Source organism: Sciurus vulgaris (genome assembly GCF_902686455.1).
Source record: "Sciurus vulgaris genome assembly, chromosome: 17".
Taxonomy (NCBI): domain Eukaryota; kingdom Metazoa; phylum Chordata; class Mammalia; order Rodentia; family Sciuridae; genus Sciurus; species Sciurus vulgaris.
This window is the reverse complement of record NC_136478.1, coordinates 46,950,262-46,970,214: the sequence shown is the minus strand read 5'-3', so window position 1 is coordinate 46,970,214 and position 19,953 is coordinate 46,950,262.

Here is a 19,953-nt window from a genome sequence, read left to right as displayed (position 1 = left end):
CCTCACTATTGTGTGCACAAGTTTAATAAGTAGTCATGCATAGAGCTCAGACATTCCACCCATCCCCTAGGTGATGAGACCATTTGTCTTAGCTCCAATTCTGGGTGTTCTCAGGGCAGCTTTCTCTCAAAGAAATATTCATCTGCAGTGCTTCTAAGTTGTGTGCATTGTTCTCCATGAGGACATAGATTTCCATCTAGGGACCATCGAATTTATTCTGACCTAAGTACTATATATAGACTAAAAAAATAATGAGATAATGGTACACAGACACACAGGTGCTACTGACTTTCAAATGTAGTCAACAAAATAGAAATTATGTTAAAATATTACTAAACCCACAGCCACTGTGTGTGTGTATGTGTGTGTGCGTGTGTGTGCATTAGCACCACTATGTATTTTTTTAGTTATTGCATGACAAGAGCTCAGGATTGAACCCAGTGCCTCAAACATGTAAGGCAAGAAATTTACTGCTGAGTTATAACCCCAGATCCAAGTAGCCTTCCTGATTTTTAAATATGGGTATTATACTGTTGTTGACATTAAAACTTTCTCTTTTGTTTTTGTAACTGAGAATTTAACCCATGGACACTTAACCACTGAGTCACATTTTCAGCCATTTTCTATATTTTATTTTGAGACAGGCTCTCATTGAGTTGCTTAAGGTCTCACTAATTGATTATTCTGGCTTTGAACTTGCAATATTCCTGCCTCAACTTCCTGAGTCCTATAATTACAGGCACGTGACACACACCTAGCTAACAAATTTGTTATTAAATGCAACAATTTCATTGAAAATTTGTGGTTATTATTTACATACTGTTATTTCCTCTGCAATAAGGATTTGTTGTTGTTTTCATTCAGATGCCAGCTTTGTGGTCACATTTGACTGGTTATAAGGATGAAGACTGTTCATTCCTTTGAGCCACAGGGAAATGTACATGATACTGAATTGCGACAAGGCATAGAAGCAAAACATGGGAGCTTAACTCTGGGTTAAAGCATGGACATTACAGATAATAGAAGACATATTCTCTGATTTAATGTTAATTGAGGGGGAAAAACTAAGAGTTCTGGGAGAGAGTTTCCAGTGACACTAGACTTTATGATAGACACAGCCATATGTCACACAAACTGCTAGTTAGCATAGGTAGGTTAAAATCCCAGAAAAACTGCTACTTAGCATAGGTAGGTTAAAATCCCAGAAAAACTGCTACTTAGCATAGGTAGGTTAAAATCCTAGCAAAGAGACAGGTCCTTAGGAGTTTATTGGAAACCCTAGCTCCTTCTCAAATACTTATCTGCATCCTCAGAAATAGCCTCGGGAGGTTCACTAACTCAAAACCCTCTGTTTTGAGAGTTTCTCAACAAAGTCATTATTAGGGTTTTGAGGGTTTCCCATATATATAAAAAATTGTGACATGTTACAGAATTATAGTGTGAGTCCCTCAACTAAACTGCTGAGCCTGTTCTGGCAAAAAGAGAGGATGGTAGAGCACAATCAGCCTCAGAAAGAACAGGCAATAATTTAGAAGGCTGTAGTTTAGACAAGCTATAGGAAACTGCTAAAGATGAACCTAACATACCTTCTCTCCAGAATATAAAGCAATGGAAGAAACAAATTTCTATTTAGAGACTCTGAGTACATATGAAATCAGCAGAAACAAGCAAATAGAACTCTGATTAATTCAATATGGCAAAAAGCCTGCTTTTTAACATAACCTACTTTTCTATGAAATTCATGTGAATAATTAAGAGGGAACATTGTGAAACAGTAGGAATTAAGAAGTTGGAGGAATTTACAATCATAAATTTAAGAAAATAATTATATGTGTTAATAAATATTAAGAATTTTTACGTAAAAAAGGAAATCAGTAAAAGAGAAGCATAAGAAGTTCTTGGTGTTTACATAAACTCTACATCTACAAGTAAAGGAGAATCTTAAGTGAGCATGCAACATTTTGTTTGTAAAGCAAAAATAATTGTGAATATCCTTAAAATAATAAATAACTTTATATTAATGTATTATATAAAATATGTGGAATCATGTTCATGTAATACAGAACATGATATCTATAATTTTAAGTATTATTTATCTAAATATGTTCAGGACTATCATCTCAATAGAAAAGTGGCAAATCATACACACATGATACATAACTGAATGATATATAAATGGAAATAATAAGTTAAAATCCCAAGATGCTACTTTTGTACACCAAATTCCACATATTTGAAATCTAAACATTTTTGATGTGCCAAGGATATGTAAACTAGGTAATTTCGTGGCTTGAAAGTGGGTGCACACTGATGTAATTCTAGAAAATAGAGGATTTCAAATTTTGATTGAATATAATATATTGAGTATAAATATTTTGTAATACTTCATACATGGTATGATATATGCAGCATTACAAAACTATGTGTACCATTTGGCCAACAACTTTAAATTATAAATTATTTGCTAGACTCAAAAAATGCAGAGAAACATTGGTTTTCATTTATAAAAAAATTGAAGGACATACCCAGTATATGCCCAAATAGAGAAATTATTAAATAATTCATGCTACAGAACTAAAAGGAATTATTCAGCAAACCTAAAAGATATTTTAAATAATATTTAATAGTATGAGAAATTCTTACTTTTTAATGATAATTTAAAGGAATTTGCAAAACTGAACATTTATGTGACTCCAAATATAAATATGCATAATTTCACATATAGATGCATACCTATACACAGAAATAAGTTCAAGAACACCAGTCAAAATGTCGGTCTATTTTTCTTAGCTTTTCCCTATATTTTCTTTTTTTCTTTTTTTTTAATTGTAAACAAATGGGATACATGTTGTTTCTCTGTTTGTACATGAAGTAAAGGCATACCATTTCTGTAATCATACATTTACATAGGGTAATAGTGTTAGATTCATTATGTTATTTTTCCTTCCCCCGACCCCTCCCACCCCTCTTTTCCCTCTATACCTCCTTTCTCCATTCTTGCCCCCTCACACCCCCCATTATGTGTCATCATCCGCTTATCAGTGAGATCATTCATCCTTTGTTTTTTTGAGATTGGCTTATCTCACTTAGCATGATATTCTCCAGTTTCATCCATTTGCCTGCAAATGCCATAATTTTATTATTATTTATGGCTGAGTAATACTCTATTGTATATATATACCACCATTTCTTTATATCCATTCATCAGTTGAAGGACATCTAGGTTGGTTCCACAATCTGGCTATTGTGAATTGAGCATCTATGAACATTGATGTGGCTGCATCACTGTAGTATGTTGATTTTAAGTCCTTTGGTATAGGCCAAGGAGTGGAATACCTGGGTCAAATGGTGGGTCCATTCCAAGTTTTCTAAGGAATCTCCACACTGCTTTCCAGAGTGGCTGCACTAATTTGCAGCCCCACCAGCAATGTATGAGGATACCTTTTTCCCCACATCCTCACCAACACCTATTGTTGTTTGTATTCTTGATAATTGGCATTCTAATTGGGGTGAGATGGAATCTTAAGGTGGTTTTGATTTGTATTTCTCTTATTATTAAAGATGGTGAACATTTTTTCATATATCTGTTGATTGCTTGTCGATCTTCTGTGAAGTGTCTGTTCATATCCCTAGCCCATTTGTTGATTGGATTATTTTTATTCTTGGTGTAGAGTTTTTTTTTTTTTTTTTTTTTGAGTTCTTTATATATTCTGGAAATTAGTGCTCTATCTGGAGTATGATTGGCAAAGATTTTCTCCCACTCCGTAGGCTCTCTCTTCGAATTGCTGATAGTTTCCTTTGTTGAGAGAAAGCTTTTTAGTTTGAATCTATCCCAGTTATTGATTCTTACTTTTATTTCCTGTGCTATGGAAGTCCTGTTAAGGAAGTCTGATCCTAAACCAACAAGTTGAAGATTTGAACCTACATTTTCTTCTATATTTTCTAGATTGTCTGTAAATTTTAAAATTAGAATACATGAAGAAAATATACATAAAAATTTATTTGGGTTGTCTTATAGGAATTGTAATTATAATTACAATAAAATGTATATGACTACTTAAAATCCATTCCCAACTCAATTGTAAGTTAAATTACCATAAGAAAAACATCCATCTTGCTCTTAGCTGCCTTCTGAGTGCTTGGCATAGTATATAAGCTTTATAAATATTGATGAAAGAATGAAAAAACAACAGAGAAGGGGAGAGAATATGAGAGGGAGAGAGTGACAGATGGACAGGGGGTTGGAAAGGCTGCTGAGTCTTCTAGAATAAGGTGCCTTGGAACCTTCAGATTCTTCAGGTCAGTCCTGTGGCCAAGCATTGCTGCCTGGCTTAAAATACATGCTGAACACATACTGCATGAATGAGTAGATAAACTAAGTTTTACCTTTTCTTTTAAATACTTTTTCATTGTTGATGGACCTTTGTTTTTACTTGTTTTTTTATATGGGATGCTGAGAATCAAACACAGTGTCACATACATGCTTCAACAGAGCTACAACCCCAGCCCTAAGATTTACCACTTAAAGTCAGAATGAATACAATACCCCCTTTTTCCTTTCTGACACAAGTGTGTTCTAAGCACAATGGAAACTAGATCTAATAGCTAGGACTCTAGGTTTGTGTAAGCATGTGTGACCAAGGTCACAAGGGGAAAATCAGAGCAGTGCACCATGGATTATGCCAGGAAGTCACCTATTTCTATTTACAAATATCAGATCAAAGAGGCATCTATACTTTTTAACTTTACTACAATTCTCTCCTGATATAGTATTTGGAAAGAGAAGAGGTGTCGTAGTCTAAACACTGATGTTTCCAAATTGCCTCAGCTCACAAGGTGCCCTGACTGGGCTTGCTCAGGCATCTCCATAAAACATGGCTCTGAGTTCCCATGCTGCTGGTGGCAGGCACCCACTCCAATCCAAGTCAGGCCTGCGACTCACATGTATTTTGAGGAAGAGTCCAGCCTCAGAAACTTAAAAAAAAATTAACTCAAAAATTCAGAAATCTTCACTTTTCAAATATATTTGAATTTATTCATGTTGAAAGTGGTTTCTAAGCTATAAATTATTATTGTAACTGTCTGAAAGGAATCAGGCAGTTTCTTGCTAAATGATGACAGATGAGTACTTTTCTTTCATAAGGAATTTTCTTCCAAATAATCTTCTTTAAAAAACAAAATCATCTGATGAGGACATGCTATGCTTTCTGATAGGTCACAGTGTTGAAAGAACACCTTAGCCACTGAAATACCTGTAACTCCAGGATAAAATATTAGCGCATTTTATTTATGAAGCATTTTGAGTACATATTATGAAGGATGTTATAGAGATGCAAAATACTAGGTTTAGTGTAAATTTTCTTGGAACTCTAAAAACAAGTCATGTGGATTTTATTAGTAAAACATTTATTTTGACCTTGTGATGGAGAGTATAATCACCTTCAAAAATATTAGTTTAATATTAAGTGGGCTTAAAGTTAATGTGGAATCTTGAAGACTAGAAATGTTACTCTTCTATCTGAACAAGATGAACTGTGACATGATGACTCGTCAATTTATCTGTGAGAGTTATATAAAGATCTTATAATTCAATACTGCCAGTCAATGCATAATTTATTGGTATTCCCTTTATCCTAAATGCCAGTAAAAGGGATATGCTATCCAGGTGTCCTACTTTTCAATTTACTACACTTTACATGTTAAATTTGAAAGTTAAATCAATATTATAAAAAGATATACCCTTTTCACTATCATTGAACATTAATAAAAATCTCAAGTGAATTATATTTGGAGGGAAAATATGATTTTATCATGACACTGGAAGATAAAAAAGCAGTTACAGTAAAACCACTAATATTAGAAGATGCTTGATGTGTAGCAATAACATACCATTTAATTCTGAATTTGTGGATCTGTCAGTGGAAGATAGCCAGTTAGCACTTGAAGCAATACTATGACCATTACAAGGAATGGGAATCTTGCATCAACAGTAACCAGACTTTTCAGAGCAAAGTAAATCCTTATTTTTTTAAAGGAGTTTTGATCTGTTGTCTGTAATAAACTATAAACATACCTAATATTTTCAGTGTCACTGGATGCTTCTCCAAGACAATATTCTAAAAATGTTGATGAATATTTTTGCAAAAACATATAGCAAACATATTCCATAGGTTAACTCAAACACAATACATTTAGTTCCACACAGATGGTTGAAACAACTACATCTACAGTGGGAATATTTTTGATTGCAACTGAAATACATGCCTGTTGTCAAAACATTTCTAAACAAAACTTAATTTTTGCAAAAGGTATTCAATCTGGTCAATATGTTCCTGTGTAGGCAGAGACTTGAAGTAATTTAGAATTATATATGGAGTCAACAGGGAAAAAAATAATAACTTCCAATTACTTTCTTACATACAGAAGAAACTGAACAATAGCTTCATATTCATCATTAAAATTAATTCTCATTATTATTAAAGTGGAAAACATAGGAAATCTGAAGCCTATAAAAGTTAAGCAAACTGTTCACAATTTTACAAATAAAGTTATAATGGTTGGGTTGATCCCATCAAGGCAACAATAAGCAATGATTTTAAAAGTCTTACAAAACTATGAGTTGGATTACACGTGGCTGCCACAATTATGAGACAACAGCCAGGCCCCATAGGACCCCTGGCCAAACTGACTGAGACTCATCTCCAGGATCTCTCAGCCTGACAGATCACTACCTTCCTCTGGGGCCCTCACATCGACTGACTGCTCCTTGCCACCAGGACGCCCAGACAAACTGACTGTGCCCTCTCACTGGGAACCAAGCCCTACTGATTGCATCTGGCCTCCAGGATTCCGCAACCACACCAAACACACCCGACCTTCCAGGACCTTTGCCTGACCAACCACACCCCACCTTCAGGACCTTCAGCTGACCATGTCCACACCCTGAACTGCAGCTCCCCATTTGCCAACACATTTGGAAGCCAGAACAGCCATCTTGGATAATCCTGGAAGCCATAGCTCCAATCTTTAGGTGGGGCAAATCCCATCCTCACACTCGTACTGGAGACTTGAAGCTCATTGTCAGTTACCTCCCATGCATCAGGCTGCTGAAGACTGAGAGGTTTCATTACTATATGGCCTTATAGATTTTCTTTTTTCTCCTTATTGAAAAATTTTCAGTTTTTATTTCTTTACTTTTCTGGCTCTATTTTCCTTTTGTTTGCCTGTTACCTCAGAGTCTCTTTCTCCCTTTTTTACATGCTAACATCCAATTACTTTTGAATATATTCTCACCCTTTCTACTATCTAGAACTTCTGTATATTTTTTTCTTATCCCATTAACAGCTACATTCTACATCCCTGTTCATCTGCTTTGTCTTCCATTAGAAACTGCAGATATTATTGAAAAATGTTTGTTTTACTGAAGATAATAGTTGAACTCATTGTCTTTATTATGACAATATTATTAATGTCCTCATAGGGACTGTTTGGTCTAGGATTGCATAGTGTCTGAATTGGGCACTGCTAACATTGACTCCCCTTAAAGAAAAGGTTTTGGAGACCTATGGGGCCACTGTAAGCTTATAGGGGAAAATCTGCAATACCCAGGATCTGCACTGCTAGAGGGGAAGACACATGAACAACATGAAAAAATAAGGGAAGAAAATGATCAAAACAAATCTAGATTCTATATTAATAGAATCCAATGACAGTATGTTAGAAGAAATGTCAGAAAAGGACTTCAGATTATACATGATTAAGATGTTTCGTGAAGCAAAGGATAAAATAAGAGAGAAATTGCAGGCAATGAATGATAATACCAATAAGCTGAAAGAGCAAGTGCAGGAAGCAAAAGATTATTTCAACAAAGAGATAGAGATTCTCAAAGAAAACCAAATGGAAATCCTTGAAATGAAGGAGACAGTAAACCAAATAATAAACTCAATGGAAAGCATCACCAAAAGACTAGACCACTTGGAAGACAGAACATCAGACAATGAAGACAAATATTTAATCTTGAAAATAAACTTGCCCAAACAGAGAAGATGGCAAGAAATCATGAAGAGAATCTCCAAGAACTATGGGATATCATGAAAAGACCATAAGAATTATTGGGATTGAGGAAGGCACAGAAATACAAACCAAAGGAATGAACAACCTATTCAATGAAATAATAGCAGAAAATATCCCAAACCTGAACAATGAAATGGAAAATAAAATATGAGAAGGATTACAGAACACCAAATGCACAAAATCACAACAGATCCACACCAAAGTACAATTATAATGAAAATGCCTAACATTCAAAATAAAGATAGGATTTTGCAGGCCATGAGAGAAAATCATCATATTACATATAGGGGGAAACCAATACAGATAGCAGCCAACTTCTCAACCTAGAGTCTAAAAGCTAGAAGGGCCTGGAACAGCATATTTCAAGCTCTGAAGAACATGGTTGCCAACCAAGAATCCTATACGCAGCATAACTAACCTTCAGATTTGAAGATGATATAAAATCCTTCCATGATAAACAGAAGGTAAAAGAATTTACACATAGAAAGCATGCACTGCAAAATGTTCTCAACAAAATATTCCATGAGGAGAAAATGAAAAACAACGATGTAGGGTCAGCAATGTGAGGAACTACCTTAGAGAAAAACCACTCAAAGGAGAAACCAAGCCAAATTAAAAATAAAAAAAAAAAATCCAAAAGACTGGGAATACAAATCATATCTCAATAATAACCCTGAATGTTATTGGCCTAAATTCACAATCAAAAGACATAGAATGGCAGAATGGATTAAAAAGAAAGACCCAACAATATGTGCCTTCAGGAGACTCATTCATAGAAGACATCCACAGACTAAAGGTGAAAGGATGGGAAAAAACCTACCACGCAATGGACTCAGTAAAAAAGCGGGGGTTTCCATCCTTATATCAGATAAAGTGGACTTCAAGCCAAAGTTAGTCAGAAGGGATAAAGAAGGACTTTTCATACTGCTAAGGGAACCATAAATCAGGAAGACATAAGGATAGTAAATATTTATGACCCAAACAATGGTGCATCCCTGTACATAAAAAATCCTTCTCAATTTCAGGAATCAAATAGACAACAACACAATAATTCTGGGTGACTTTAACACACCGCTGTCACCACTAGATAGTTCCTCCAAACAAAAACCAACCAAAGAAACCATAGAACTCAATAACACAATCAATAACCTAGACTTAATGGACATATTAGAATATTCCACCTATCAATGAGTGGATTCACTTTCTTCTCAGCCGCACATGGAATCTTCTCGAAAATGGACCATATGTTATGCCACAAAGCAGCCCTTAGGAAATGCAAAAAAATTGAGATACGGCCTTGTGTTCTACAAGATCATAAAGCCTGAGAATAGAAATCAATGACAAAATAAAAAACAGAAATTACTCCAACACCTGGAGACTAAATAATATGCAATTGAATGAAACATGAAAACAGAAAACATCAGAGAGGAGATAAAAAAATTCTTAGAGTTCAACAATAACGACAATACAACATATCAAAATTTCTGGGACACTATGAAAGCAAGTACTAAGAGGAAAATTCATTGCATGGAGTGCATTCCAGAAAAGAATGAAAAGTCAATAACTAATGACCTAATATTACAGCTCAAAGACCTAGAAAAAGAAGAATAGAATAACAGCAAAAGTAGTAAATGACAGGAAATATTTAAAATCAGAGCTGAAATCAATGAAACTGAAACAAAGAATCTATTCAAAAAATTGACAAAACAAAAAGTTGGTTCTTTGAAAAAGTAAACAAAATAGACAAACCCCTAGCCACACTAATGAAGAGAAGGAGAGAGAAAACTCAAATTACTAAAATTTGGGATGAAAAAGGAAATATCATGGCAGACACCACTGATATACATAACATAATGAGAAGCTACTTTGAAAATCAATATTCTAGCAAAATAGAAACTACCAAAGACATTGACAAATTTCTAGAGACATATGCTCCTCCCAAACTGAACCAGCAGGACATACACAATTTAAACAGATCATTATCGAGCAATGAAATAGAAGAAGCCACTCAAAACCTACCATCCAAGGAAAGCCCAGGATTAGACAGATTCTCAGCCGAGTTCTACAGGACCATTAAAGAAGAACTCATTCCAATACTTCTCAAAGTATTCCAGGAAATAGAAAAGGAGGGTACCCTACCAAACTCATTCTATGAAACTAATATCACCCTCATACCCAAACTAGGAAAAGACACATCAAGGAAAGAAAATTTTAGACCAATATCCTTGATGAATATAGATGCAAAGATCATTAACAAAATATTGGCAAACTGTATCCAAAACATATTAAGAAAATTGTGCACCACGATCAAGTGGGGTTCATCCCTGGCATTCAAGGAATGGTTTAACATCCATAAATCAATAAACGTAATCCATCATGTCAATAGACTTAAGGATAAGAATCATGATTATTTCCATTGACGCAGAATAAGCATTCAACAAAATACAACACCCTTCATGCTCAAAACACTAGAAAAAATAGGGATAGTAGGAACATACCTCAACATTGTAAAGGCTATTTATGTTAAGCCCATGGCCAACAACATTCTTAATGTAGAAAAACTGAAACCATTCCCTTTAAAAGTGGGAACAAGACAGGGATGTCCTCTTTCATCACTTCTATTCAACATTGACCTTGAAACTCTAGCCAGAGCAATTAGGCAGACTAAAGAAATAATAGGGATATGAATAGGAAAGAGGAACTAAAGTTGTCACTATTTGCTGATGACATGTTTCCTATATTTAGAGGATACAAAAAACTGCTCCAGAAAACTTCTAGACCACATGAATGAATTCAGCAAAATAAGCAGTCTATAAAATCAACACACATAAATCTAAAGCATTTTTATACACAAGCAATGAAACATCTGAAGGGGAAGTGAGGAAACCAACTCCGTTTGAAATAGCCTCAAAGAAAATAAAGTAATTGGGAATCAATCTAACCAAAGAGGTAAAAGATCTCTACAATGAAAACTACAAAACATTGAAGAAAGAAATTGAGAAAGACCTTAGAAGATAGAAAGATCTCCCATGTTCTTGGATAGGCAGAATTAATATTGTCAAATGGCCATACTACCAAAAGTGCTATAGAGATTCAATGCATTTCCAATTAAAACCCCAATGATGTTCCTTACAGAAATAGAGCAAGCAATCATGAAATTCATCTGGAAGAATAAGAAACCCAGAATAGCTAAAGCAATCCTTAGCAGGAAGAATGAAACAGGAGGAATCGCAATACCAGAACTACAACTATACTACAAAGCAATAGTAACAAAAATGGTATGGTATTGGCACCAAAATAGAGAGGTAGATCAATGGTACAGAATAGAGGACAAAGACACGGAATATACAAAGAACTCAAATAAATAGAAATCCAAATAAAAATTTTCTCATACTAGACAAAGGTGCCAAAAATATGCAATGGAAAAAAGTTAGCCTCTTCAACAAAAGTGCTGGGAAAACTGGAAATACAGGAGCAACAGAATGAAACTAAACCCCTATCTCTCACCCTGCACAAAAATCAACTCACAATGGATCAAGGACCTTGAAATCAGACCAGAGAAATCTTCAACTTGTTGGCTTAGGTTCAGACGTCCTTAACAGGACTCCCATAGCACAAGAAATAAAAGCAAGAATCAACAACTGGGATAGATTCACACTAAATAGCTTTCTATCAGCAAAGGAAACTATCATCAATTTGAAGAGAGAGCCTATAGAGTGGGAGAAAAATTTTGCCACTTATATTTCAGTTAGAGTACTAATTTCCAGAATATACAAAGAACTCAAAAAACTCTACATGAAGAATACAAATTACCCAATCAACAAATGGGATAAGGTTATGAACAGATGCTTCACAGAAGATCTACAAGAAATCAATAAACATATTAAAAAATGTTCAACATCTTTAGTAATAAGAGAAATGCAAATCAAAACTACACTAAGATTCCATCTCACCCCAATTAGAATGCCAATTATCAAGAATATAAGCAACAATAGGTGTTGATGAGGATGTGGGGAAAAGGGTACACTCATACATTGCTGGTGGGGCTGCAAATTAGCCACTCTGGAAAACAGTGTGGAGATTCCTTAGAAAACTTGGAATGGAACCACCATTTGACCTAGCTATCCCACTCCTCAACCTATACCCAAAGGACTTAAAATCAGCATACTACAGTGATGCAGCCACATCAATGTTCATAGCTTCTCATTTCACAATAGCCAGATTGTGGAACCAACATAGATGTCCTTCAATTGATGAATGGATAAAGAAACTGTGGTATATATATAATGGAATATTACTAAGCCATAAATAATAATAAAATTATGGCATTTACAGGCAAGTGGATGAAACTGTCAAATATCATGCTAAGTAAGATAAGCCCATCTTCAAAAACCAAAGGATGAATGATCTCACTGATAAGTGGATGATGACACACTAATGGAGAGTGGGAGGGTTCAAGAATGGGAGAAGGAGGGAGGGAGGGGTGAGGAGTGAAGGAAAAAATAGCAGAATGTATCAAACATCATTACCCTATGTAAATGTATGACTACTGCAAATGGTATGCTGTTACTCCATGTACAAACAGAAACAACATGTATTCCCATTTGTTTACAATTAAAAAAAATTCACCTAAAAATGTGTGTTTATTCTTTTATATAAAAAATAGTAAAAGTAGGGAGTCCAGCTGAATGGGTGGCTATAAAAAATTCTATCCTACCCTCTTCTGCTCCATTCCACTTGGTCCACATGCTCACTGCTGTTTGATTTAGAAGGGCCGCAACATCTAGAAGCATCTAACCTATAAACAACTGAATACAACCCAACAGGAAAAGGGAGGTGGGATACACAGGCTCTATAATCCTCACAGGTGGGAGAGAAATCAGGAAACTGAAGGACACATGGGTTAAAATTTTCTTAGTTGAGGCATTGTCACGCATGTTCCGCAAAGAACGAGATAGCAAACAGCAAGGGTTTGCAGGCTCCATGGTCTCTTTCACAACTGCTCATCTCTGCCCATACAACTGGAAAGCAAAGATGAGTGTTTCCAACAAAGGTAGGGACAATGGTGGAATTATTTTGTTGGTGTTAGTTCAAGCAACTCTTAGCAAAATGTTATTTTGTATGTTTTATTACCCTCATGCCATCTGAGGGTGTAAAATTTATTTCTTTAATCCATTTGTGAACAAGTGTTCAAATTCTTTTTCTAAAATTTTTTTAGTTGTTGAAGGACCTTTATTTTATTCACTTATATGTGGTGCTGAGAATGGAACCCAGTGCCTCACATATGCTAGGCAAGTGCTCTGCCACTGAGACAAAACCCCCACTACTCAAGTGTCCAAATTCTTAATAACATTATGTAGAAACAAACTGATGAAGTAGTACTGGAATGAATGCTGTGAGATGAAGTTGTAAGTTATGCAAGTTTTTAAAGGTATTAGCTGACCAGGCATGGTGGCACATAACTGTAACCCCAGTGGCTCGGGAGGCTGAGGCAGGAGGATCAAAAATTTATAGAAAATTTTGGGTGTGTTTCTTAGTATGGGACTGGGAGCGAGAAGCATGTCTTCTTGCTTTTTTTTTTTTCCTTGTCTTACATATTAATTTTGTGTATTTGTCCTAGGTAGGGATTTTTCCTAGGTAGCTGCAGTATTGCCACAAATTACTGGAGTTAATCCATCTTTCATGTTTTATGCCCTGGTGCCTCCTTTGCATCACTATCCATATGCTTTGAGGTCATTAAAAAACAGGCTTATCTGAACACAAACATGTGATACTGCAATAATCTGATACCATGGAGGTAGCATATACTGAAGACATCAGACAAAGGCATGATTTATGTCCTCAGAGGGATGGAAGGTTTCATCCTGAGAGGCTGAGTAGTGTGCCCAAGGCCACATGTTGTGATGTGTCAGAGCCAGGATTTGAATACAGTCTGTCTGATCTCCAAGTTCACATTCTTAGCTAACATTTTGCAATGCCACTCTCCAATGTTTACTTATTATATATTCCTAAATAGGTTAAGAAAAATAGTAAGATAATAAATTTGTGCTAAATCAGGGACATTTTCCATGAACAATTCAGAAATAGGATTTTAAAAATTTAATCACTAGTTGCTTTTAAAAAATTCTATGACTGTCATAAATTTTTATTTCTTCACAAGACCAAAGAAATGATTAAATTGTACCCAGGGCATTTACAATTTATTCAAATTCATAGTGTGTAACAGGTATTAAATAACCAGGCAGTCTACACACAATCAAGGATCAGAGATAAACCAAAGTCAGGTTGCCAATGCCTCCTTTCTCTTCAAGTTTAATTAACACGAATACTGTTTCACATTCATTTATACAGATAAAATTCTTAAATTTAACTGAAATTTAACTCAGTAAGTTTAATCCATATACAGCAGCTTAAAACCAGATTATGATTTCTCTTTATTTGTCCATTTTAAAATTAAGAAAATTTTAATAAATGTATTGAAAATGATTTGGTTGTTCAAAGGGCTTGGCATGATAGATTTTCAGTCAGAATACTAAATTCTACAAAGCACAGGTAAATTATAATTTGTCACTAAATTAAGCAATAATGTTTTCTCAATGATTTTGTAGAATAAAAGTTAGGTCTTAAAAAGACCACCTTCAAAAAGGTGATTTTCTAAATACAAAATAATTCAGCACAGGCCATTCTCAAAATTGGCTCCTGCATTAAGCTATATAAAAACATACACCTTGTATATATCACCAGAGGACATAGTTTATCTCTCATATATAATAATTTACCTCTTTTAATAATGAATGTGCAAATCTAGTCTGAAGACTAAAAGATACGAGCTCTCAAAAGCTAAGAAAGTTCTAAGGATGCCTCCTCATTTATAACCTTCCAAGGTAAAACAGTGCAATATCATCAGCAAGTACTAAAACCAAGCATTAAAACATGAAGAAAAATTATCCTGGGTGAAGCATGAACTATGCTATGATTGTCTGGTCCTAAACTTTCTAATCTGTTCACAGAATGATTTTTCCCAGGGGGCTTTCCAATTCATAACTTTGATGAGGGTGAAGCTGAACTTTTTCCCAACAAGGCTGTGGAGCTGAGTCTTTTATGTTCAGGTTTCACCCAAAGGTGATGTATGCTATAAAAACAGGCTCCCCAGTCCCCTGCTCTCTGCTTCTCATTTTTGTTCCTTATGACTCCTGTTTTTGCCTCTGCTTTGTGGATCTCTTTTTTATTCCTTTTTTACTAAATTCACTTCCTGTTGACTCAAGGCTCATTATTATGACCGAATCAACTGAAAAGTATGCTCTCTAGTTGCTGGATGGCACCAGGCTCCCCTGATGCCTCCTCACCAACTGCACTCTTGTGGCATTTTAATTTTGTCCTTTTCTAAATGTGGCAGATTCTTGAAGCTTGTATCTTTTCTCTCTAGAATTCCAACTGGAGGAACTTGTCCAAAAACATGGTTTCAAGTAATCCCTTCACACTGATGAATCCCACTTCTGCATATCCAGTCCCAGCTTTCCCATGAGTTCCAGACCTGTGTGTATGCAAATGTCCAGTCAACCTTTCTGTCTAGGGTTTTCACAGATGTCTCAAAGCCATTTTAATCCAGCTTTCATAAAGTTAGAAACATGCATACCAATGAGCTTGATTTAGGCCCTGACTCCACTTTACACTCAACCCATCTTTAAGACCTGTCCACTCTCCTTTTGACATAGATTTTTTATGTGTTCACTCTGCTTCATTTCTTCTATCCTATCTTAACCAAGGCTGCCAGTGACAATGGACAGGACATATGCAGAATCTTCCCAAGTATTCCGTTTCAATTTGACCCTTTCTTTCCATTATTTAAAGAGAAGCCAGATTTCTTGACCAAGTCACATAATAGCACTGTCCTGATTTAAAACCTTCCACTTAACCTGGAAAAACACAAATCTATTTCCCATAACAAACTCCTGGGTGACCACACCTGGCTTATCTCACCTGAGCCATCTTCCTAATAGCACTGCAGCCACTCTGGCTATTTTTTGGGCCTTGGAACTCACCAGGCTCCTGCTTACCTTAGCTCCAAATGCTGTGACCAGTGTCTAGTCCCATCTCTTTGAGTCACTGGGTCCTCCTTCAAATTTTGGTGTAAATATTCTGTCCTTGGGCAGGGCTTCTCTGATTATTTGAGTATGTTTATGTGTGTGCGTTGCTCATGTTTCTCATTGTGCCTTTATTAGACTGTGAATTTAGTGAGAACAGAAACCAGTGGAAAGTGACAAAAAGAAAGCATCTGACAAATACCGTTGAAGAAAGGAGTGCCTTTTTTTTTTTTTTTTTTTTTACTCCAAAGAACTCATACTAGAAAAGTTACCAAAGAAATGACTCAGTGAAGTACATAATTATGGTCAGCAAAAGGCAAGAGGAAAGAAAAAGAGAGCTGACTTAAGGCCAGAATGTCATCAAAAGGCCATGCACTGTATATTTTTTAAATTTATTTTTATTGTAAACAAATGGGATACACGTTGTTTCTGTTTGTACATGGAGTAACAGCATACCATTTGCATAATCATACATTTACATAGGGTAATGATATTTGATTCATTCTGTTATTTTTTCCTGCACCCTCACCCCTCCCACCCCACTTTTCACTCTATACAGTCCCTCCTTCCTCTATTCTTGCGCCCTCACACCCCCCATTATGTGTCATCATCTGCTTATCAGCGAGATCATCCATCCTTTGGTTTTTTGAGATTGGCTTATCTCACTTAGCATGATATTCTCCAATTTCATCCACTTGCCTACAAATGCCATAATTTTATTATTCTTTATAACTGAGTAATATTCCATTGTGTGTGTGTGTTTGTGTATATATACACAAACACACACACACAATGGAATATATATATATATATATATATATATATATATATATATATACACAAACAGACACACAATGGAATATATATATATATCACAGTTTCTTTATCCATTCATCAATTGAAGGTCATCTAGGTTGGTTCCACAGTCTGGCTATTTGAGCAGCTATGAACATTGATGTGGCTGTATCTCTGTAGTATGCTGATTTTAAGTTCTTTAGGTATAAGCTGAGGAGTAGGATAGCTGGGTCAAATGGTAGTTCCATTCCAAGTTTTCTAAGGAATCTCCACACTGCTTTCCAGAGTGGCTGCACTAATTTGCACCCCCACCAGCAATGTATGAGTGTACCTTTTCCCCCACATCCTCTCCAACACCTATTGTTGCTTGTATTCTTGATAATCGCCATTCTAATTGGGGTGAGATGGAATCTTAGTGTAGTTTTGATTTGCATTTCTCTTATTACTAAAGATGGTGAACATTTTTTCATATGTTTGTTGATTATGATATGTTGTAGATCTTCTTCTGTGAAGTGTCTTTTCATATCCTTAGCCCATTTGTTGATTGGGTTATTTGTATTCTTCATGTAGAGTTTTTTGAGTTCTTTACATATTCTGGAAATTAGTGCTCTATCTGAAGTATGATTGGCAAAGATATTCTCCCACTCTGTAGGGTCTCTCTTCACATTGCTAATAGTTTGCTTTGCTGAGAGAAACTATTTAGTTTGAATCTATCCCAGTTATTGATTCTTGCTTTTATTTTTTGTGCTATGGGAGTCCTGTTAAGGAAGTCTGATCCTAAGCCAACAAGTTGAAGTTTTGGGCCTACTTTTTCTTCTATAAGATGCAGGGTCTCTGGTCTGATTTCAAGGTCCTTGATCCATTGTGTGTTGATTTTTCTGCAGGGAGAGAAATAGGGGTTTAGTTTCATTCTGTTGCTTATGGATTTCCAGTTTTCCCAGCACCATTTGTTGAAGAGGCTATCTTTTCTCCAGTGCATATTTTTGGCTCCTTTTCCTAGTATGAGAAAATTGTATTTACTTGGGTTTGTGTTCATGTCTTCTATTCTGTACCCTTGATCTACCTGTCTATTTTGGTCATGCACTGTATATTACTTCTGCAGTAAATGTTCAGAATGGACACATCATTGAGACAAAGCTTCATGGTTTCTGGAGCTAGAGAAGAGTTTTAAATGGGAATGACTACAAATGCATACAGGGATTTCTTTCAGAGTAAAGCAATATTTCTGATAGACACTGGTGTAGGTACACAACACTGTGGATGTGCTAATGCCCTGGAAATGGAACTGGACACCTCACAAATAAATGTCGTGGTGGGTAGATTAAACCTCAATAAAGCTTTTACTTTTTAAAAAAGGGTACGTGAGACGAACTGCTGTGAGGCAGCTATAACCCACTCACTAGACCACAAGCTCTAAACTGTAATGCTTTTTTATTGATTTTTTTTTTAATCTATAGATATTAATATACAGGTGAGACTTACCGACTGAATGATGACTGGATACTGAGGACCATCATTTGAAACAAATGCTCTAATCATTAGACCTAGCTAGGTTTTGCTCAGCTCTGCTTACAGCAAAGAGTGAGCCCTCATGAGAAATGATTTCACACTGAACAGATATAAAATTTTGTAATTCACAAGACTCCCATATCTGTCCCAGTTATTTGAAAATTATACACACATATAAATGTTTTATGAGGTGGGCAGGCCAGCTCACCCTCCCTGAACATCACAAAGGGAGAAAATAAACTTGTTAGAACTTAGCAGTATGCCCTAGAACATGGCTGCATATGGCATCACAATATTAGAGGCCAGACACAAAGTGCCTTCTGCCACATTGTCACCTTTGTGGTCAAGCAGAGATGAGCCATGTCATAAACATTCACAAAAATGACCAGAAAGTTCTCACTCAATGGCCGAGGTTCATCCTGTGGTCCACCTCTAACATATGCTTTGACTTTAAATGACCTAGTCACTTTCTTTCCCTATCCAGTTGTCCTCAGAATATGTATGATAAGGTTCTGTCTGCTTTCCTTCATAGTATGCCACGAAGAATAAAAACAGTCCTGCAGACAGGTAAGAAAAGTGTTTGCCTCCACATCATTTGCATGGGCTGCATTTTTCCCACACCTGCTTCCAGTTTCCATCCTCCTAAGGAACTTCCAGCTTCCTCCACTCCTCACCAGAGCTTCATCCAACAAAAGGGCAAGATGTGTTCATGTCAGAGTCACAAGACTGCTGTGCACTCACTTCACATGTAGAAAAATGGAATCCCCAAAACATTAAATTAGGATTTTCTAAAATCAAAAAATGACTGAGTAGGACCACTGAATCTCAAGGACATTCTTTCCACTCTAATTCAGTACACCTTCCATACTCATCCAGCTCCTACATACTTCCCCTCACTCTGAGACAGTGATGTGCTTCAATCACTTTTAAGGACTCTATCTCAGTGGGCACCCACCCTGTGCATAAGTTGTCAACTACAGCATACGTTCCATTCAATTTCAAGTGAGCTACCATTAATTCCTTGACACACTTGATCTCCCCATGCCCAACTTATTTCTTCTTTCCAGTCTATAAGCATCTAACACAACCAAACATGAAGAATTCCAATGCCCTAGCATGGAACACACATCACCTTGAGCTCCAAGTATAGATCTTCTTGTCTCAGGTCGTTTTCCAGGGATGAGAGAACACCCTCTCCCCATCTCCTTTATGTATGAGAATGTGACTTTGGTGGTCAAAATTTCTGCCTGAAGACCTGGGATAAGACTAGATAGAACCAGATCACCATGATGAACAGTCTTCTAAGTGCCAGTACAGACTACATTTGTAATTCTTATCTCTTCTTTAGATGGACGGGTGACAGGCATCTTGAAGCATTATCAGAAGTTGTGCTTAAGGGCCATCCTAGGTCTGGATCCAACTAAATAGCCTTGCAAAGTCTTCCCAAATTCCCATTACAACAATGTTCCTGGCCAGGGTCAAAATACATTTG